This window comes from Haliotis rufescens, unplaced genomic scaffold, assembly GCF_023055435.1.
Source record: "Haliotis rufescens isolate VD_foot unplaced genomic scaffold, xgHalRufe1.0.p SCAF_6, whole genome shotgun sequence".
NCBI lineage: Eukaryota > Metazoa > Mollusca > Gastropoda > Lepetellida > Haliotidae > Haliotis > Haliotis rufescens.
The window spans coordinates 55493767-55499766 of NW_025964334.1; positions in this window are offsets into that span (position 1 = coordinate 55493767).

Consider the following 6000-nt stretch of genomic DNA (forward strand, 5'->3'; position numbering starts at 1 on the left):
CCGTTTGTTTGTTTGTTTGTTTGTTTGTTTTATGTTTGTTTATTTCCTTGTGTGATTGTTCTATATGACGTCGGTTTGTAACTAATCGGATCTGGATTAGACAATCCATTGATTGACATCATGAGCATCGATCGACGGAATGTCTGATACGATGACATGCATCAACCACGTCAGCGAGCCTGACCACCCAATCCCGTTAGTCGCCTCTTACGACAAGCATGGGTTGCTGATGATCGTGTTCGACAATGACGGAAATACTTCTTTGGTATTAAATAAAATATAAGTGTACAAATCAGTATAGAATATACAGTAGAGATCTGAGAGGACAACTCGACTATACACAGTAAGTGAGTGAGTGAGTGATTGTGGTTTTACGCCGCTTTTAGCAATATTCCAGCAATATCACGGCGGGGGACACCAGAAATGGGCTTCACACATTGTGCCCATGTAGGGCATCGAACCCGGGTGTTCAGCTAGACGAGCGAACGCTTTAACCACTAGGCTACCCCACCGCCTCATACACAATAAGGATAGGATAGTGCATAGATAAAACGGACTGATTTGCATTGCAGACCATTGGCAAATTGTTTTCAACTAATTTGTATGTTAATGTGCTACAGATTCAAATATGCTCAGACCGCCTCCGTGGTCTAGTGGTAGAGCGTCCGCCCGGAGAGCGGAAGGTCCGGGGTTGGATCCCCGGCCGCATCACCCTTTCTATATGTTCATATATCTTTATATTTTGGGAAATATCTTCATATGATCTCGGACCGCCTCCGTGGTCTCATGGTAGAGCGTCCGCCCGGAGAGGGGAAGGTCCGGGGTTCGATCCCCAGCCGCGTCATATCAAAAGACGTTAAAAGATGGTACTTGTTGTTACCCTATCTGGCGCTCGACATTAAGGGGCTAAAACAAGGACTGGTCGGCTCGGAGTCAGTATACTGTATCTGAGTGGGGTATTCATTTTAAAATGCGGCATGGTATCTCAGTGAGCTAGCACTATAAATCGGCATCGCACGCACGCACGCACGACTCTAAGCAATATTCTAAGCAATATTCTAAGCAATATTCCAGCAATATCACGGCGGTGGACACCAAAGAAATGGGCTTCACAGATACCCAAATGGGGGTTAAAACCGGGGCATCGGGGTCACCAGCGAACTCTTTTAACTACTAAAATACGCTGCCGCCCAAACTAGAATATAAGGTGAGGTGAAATCTAACAATAGTTATCATTGTGTATAATTCTAAGAACACTACCTCTATTACACCATCGCCATAAATTCCTGATAAATAAGTTTTCAACATTCCTGATTAATAAATTGTCAACAGACGTCCTCTTCACTGCCAATATACCTAATAGTTGTGAGGAAAACCTATCCCTCGCAGGAAACGCAACTGCGCATGCGAAGGGCGGGAACACCTCTCTTCTTTCAACCCATAACCCAATCAGAGATTGACCAATCAGAGAGCAGAAATACTAACCCCTCATGGGCCGTATACCGTCAGTAAAAATCCAAGATGGTCTCACATATTTCACATGAACACTCTGGTACCGAAATTCGTTATTTGACACTGTTTTGTGTTTTACTATCATTAGTTGTTATGTGAAAGGACATTAATCTGTGCTTTAGATCACGTTCGTGACTTTATTGATAAAGATCATAGTTACAATTGTCAACAAGTTTTGCCCTCTAAGGTTGAAGAGTAGTCTCCCTTTGACCCTTAACGTCAACGACCGGTTGTAAGTGTCAAGTTTAGATAGATACCACAGAGTGTAAACTTTTCGGCAAAATAAATTCGAGGCGTGAGCCGAGCCCAATATTTTTCTGCTAACCTAATAAGACACCGTATACGGCAACTAAAAACACCATAACTATAAAAATCTGATCTCTCAACTGTTTTTAGTGTTGCCACTTGCCACTTTTACTTAACGCTGGGGGTGGTCGGGTAGCCTAGTGGTTAAAGAGTTCGCTTGTCACGCCGGAGACCCGGTGTCAGAGAGTGGGATTTCCCCCCTAGCCTAAATTCCCCCCGGAAAAGGGGCTATATAGCCTAATTTTCCCCCAGAAAAAGGGCTATATAGCTAAATTTCCCCCGGGGAAAAATGACTAAATAGCCATATTTCCGCTTTGGAGTCAGATTTTCCCTCTTAACACAAGGGGGAAGTATGGCTATATAGCAGAATTTCCCCTATATCCCTCAGATTTTTCAATGCAGTATTAAAAAACATAACCTACTGCACCATCTAACAAACACTGATCAAACAGCAATGGCAAAAGCGAACTTCTTGCATGCCATGTTTGACAGAGAAATTGGAGTTAAACGTGTCTCAATTGAAACCAAGCTTTTAGGAATCATGTATAACAAGTTTAGTGTTGAAAACATAGAGGATTCCGACTTGCCACTTGTTATTCATGCCAGAGAACTTATTTATGAACTTTTGCTGGATACCAGTAAATACTTCACGTCAGTGATTTTCTACAATGCAGTGATTAAGGGTGTGTTGGAATCAACAAACAGCAAAACAGTGGAAGACAGTTATATTTTAGAATTTCTGGACAAAGTTTTGTCCTGTGTTTCTGGCGCAATAGACCAGCTTGAACTCCAACTCCATTAGTATTCATTAAAATGAATAAAAAATTTTTTACATAGTTATTATGTTCACAAATGTTATGGTTTTAATGGTGCTGAAAATTTCACTGTCGCCTTTATCATGCTGAAGAGCAAGAGGTCCCAGGTTCGAACCCCGTTAATGTTATTTAGAATAAAGCTTTATTACCCTGAGGGGAAGTTGGATTATATTTGAAGTGAAAAGAGTATACATACACTCATTACGAACAATACAATTACAGACCAACACATATATCTGCACTCATACATAGCACTCCGTGCAAACTTACATAACACTCCATGCATACAAACATACACACAGAACATACATGCATAACATAAAGCAAAAAAATATTCACTATTAAAGAAGATAAAATATGAATTAACACTAGCACATAAGAATTAAACAATGATTAAGAGACAGGTTGACTTGGTTCATCATTTAAAAATAAAATACAGGCAGCTTTGGTTGCATATTTCACATGTCGCTTGGAAGTTCTGGAATGCAAAATATACGGACCTCTGATCGGGGTAAGAAATGCCGTGAGCACGCACAGATATTTGCGCTATATACGTTTTAAATATACTTTATAATATACTTGGCAGTGAGCGACTGAGGATTCTCGATGACAGAAAAGTGATATGTCACTGCAACCTTGATAAGGAGAACGACTGCCGTTCAAGTTTACAGTGCAGACCTGATAGAAATCAACTAGCAAAGTGTGTTTCAACTAGCAATGTGACGTATTGTTACTGAAGACAGTTGGAAGATTTTAGATTCGCTGATTTACCTCAAATACACAACAAAATAAAAATATAAAAAAACCACATACCCTACTAAATAAGTATATAATAATATATAACCCATATCTCACTGTCGAAATGAACTATCCTCTATTTATTAAAATTAAGAATGTATAGCGCAAAAAACCCACAAGATTTTAATCATGGTTTCTCTTGTAAATTACTCCATCAGCCAACTGTACATCTAGTTACTTTTGATAATAGACATATATTTAATTATGGGGGAAATCTGACTCCAAAGCGGAAAATTGGCTATATAGTGTATTTTCCGGGTGGGAAATATCTCTATATAGTGTGCTTTCCGGGGGAAATTTGGCTATATAGCCCCTTTTCCGGGGGAAATTTGGCTATATAGCCCTTTTTCCGGGGGGAAAATTAGGCTATATAGCCCTTTTTCCGGGGGGAAATTAGGCTAGGGGGGAAATTCCACTCTCTGACACCGGGTTCTATTCCCGACATGGGTACAATGTGTGAAACCCATTTCTGGTGTCCCCCGCCGTGATATTGCTGGAATATTGCTAAAAGCGGCGTAAAACCATTCTCACTCTCACTTAAGGCTTGTATCGTGTATTGCCTATGACCAGGTGGGCCGAAGGGGGATGAGTGGTTTGGGGCCGTAAAATCCGGAAAGGATATGAACGATTCTGATTTCCATTCTTGAATAATTTCGTGGAAATGTCAATAGCGTGTAATTATGATACACGAGCCGCAGTGGCCATGGCTAGGAGAAAAGCAGTTTCCCCGGAAACTAATAGTAATGACGCACTGCTCAAGGGCTCATTAGGTGGTTTCATCAATGCTGACAATACTATAGATAGATTCTAGTTTTGAAATATACGTGGTGTTTTAATGTCTTACAGTGCAAAGGACTTCATGAGTCGATTCAGTACTGGGAGCGTACCTATAGACAGGTCGTCGTGTTGTATCACTGCATTCGTGACCAACTCGTGTTATACCGGGACAAACCGAATAGCGACACGTGCCCCTCTCGTGGCCATTTTTTAAAACCGGGTTCCGTCTTAGCGCAAACGGGCAAACCAAATATAATTGTCAACTCGTTGCGTAATGGTTCACATATATTTCCCCATATATTATATATATTTCAGATGCAATTTAAAGCACATCTCGACATGCGGAATTATACAGTATGATTGAACACATTTAACTGTGCCTTGGGTTCTATTTTTAGATGCAAGACATATGTAAAATCAAAAACTATTTCTTCTTTGACGAAGAACCTGAAATCATGCGCGCATTCTGATTGGTTTGTCGTATTTTCGCACATTACATTCATCGATAGGGGGACGAGTCTTCTTGCAGGTTACGGAAAGAGGCGAGTGCCGACGAATGGTATCACTGATGCCAGGGCAGATCTGTAGCCTTCCAAAGTGCCATGTCTGAATTCTTCGTCGTTTCTAAGGTAAAGCAAGGTATCGTTATCTCCAGGTCTAATAAATCTCTTCTCCTTCTCCCCCGACGAATTTGCCCCATCTGTTGGTGTTTAGGACAGAAGATGCTGGTCTCCATGAGCTTGCCACTCTTTGTGCAGCCGATTTAGATAAACCGGCGGCTTGCATATAAATCGAAATAAATTCCAAGAGTGAAGGCTGTCGAAGCGGACGTAAAATATGTCTGATTACAATGCCTCAGCAGATCGTGACGTACCGTGAGTATCAGAGGTTCTTCAATTAGGAGGAGTAGTAACCTTGGAAACCAAGCCCTGTTTGGCTAGCCGGGGCTATTAGAATTATGACGCAGTCTGTCTCTTCCATTTACCTCAGAATTCTGTCTAGGAGAGTACAAGGGGGATATGCGTAAGCGAACATTCCCTCCCACTCCATGGGTAGGGCGTCAAACTGAAGAGCTAGCGGGTCTGTACTGGGCTGTCGTAGACAGGCAGTTTTTGTTGAGGCAGGTGGCGAAGGGATCTAGGTTTGGGGTGTCCAATAGTGAGGCTATCCACTTGAATATTTCGGGATGTAGTGACCATTCCGTGGGTACGATCTTGCTCTTCCGGGATAGGTAATCTTCTCGGATATTCAACTTGCCCGGCCCAGAATGCGTCTTGCTTCGATCCTGCAACTCACTGAGTCAAAGGCAAATATATACGTGTAGCCTCCTTCAACAAAGGCTGAGACTTTGTGCCTCCCTGTGCTGTATGTAACCAATCTTTATTGAAGAGTAGTACATATGATCTAGCCATGCTTCTAGGGCTAGATATATCGCTCTCATTTCTAGGCAGTTGATGTGTAACTCCTTTCCCTGGGTGGACTATTTTCCCTGTACGGTAATGTCGTACATGTGAGCTCCCCCTCCCCCCCTCCCTCTCCCCCTCCCTCTCCCCCTCCCATTTGACAGCAAATCGCTACATGAATCAAATTCTTCAACCTCACCTTCTTCCAATCATTGACCGCCAGAGGGAGCTGTTTCAACAGGACAACGCTCCACCGCACACAGCTCGTGTCACGGTAGACTACCTTCATAATGCCAACATCAACGCCTTGCCCCGGCCGTCGAGATACCCAGATCTCAACCCAATCGAACACCTCTGAGATGAACTTGATCGACGTGTACGTCAACGTC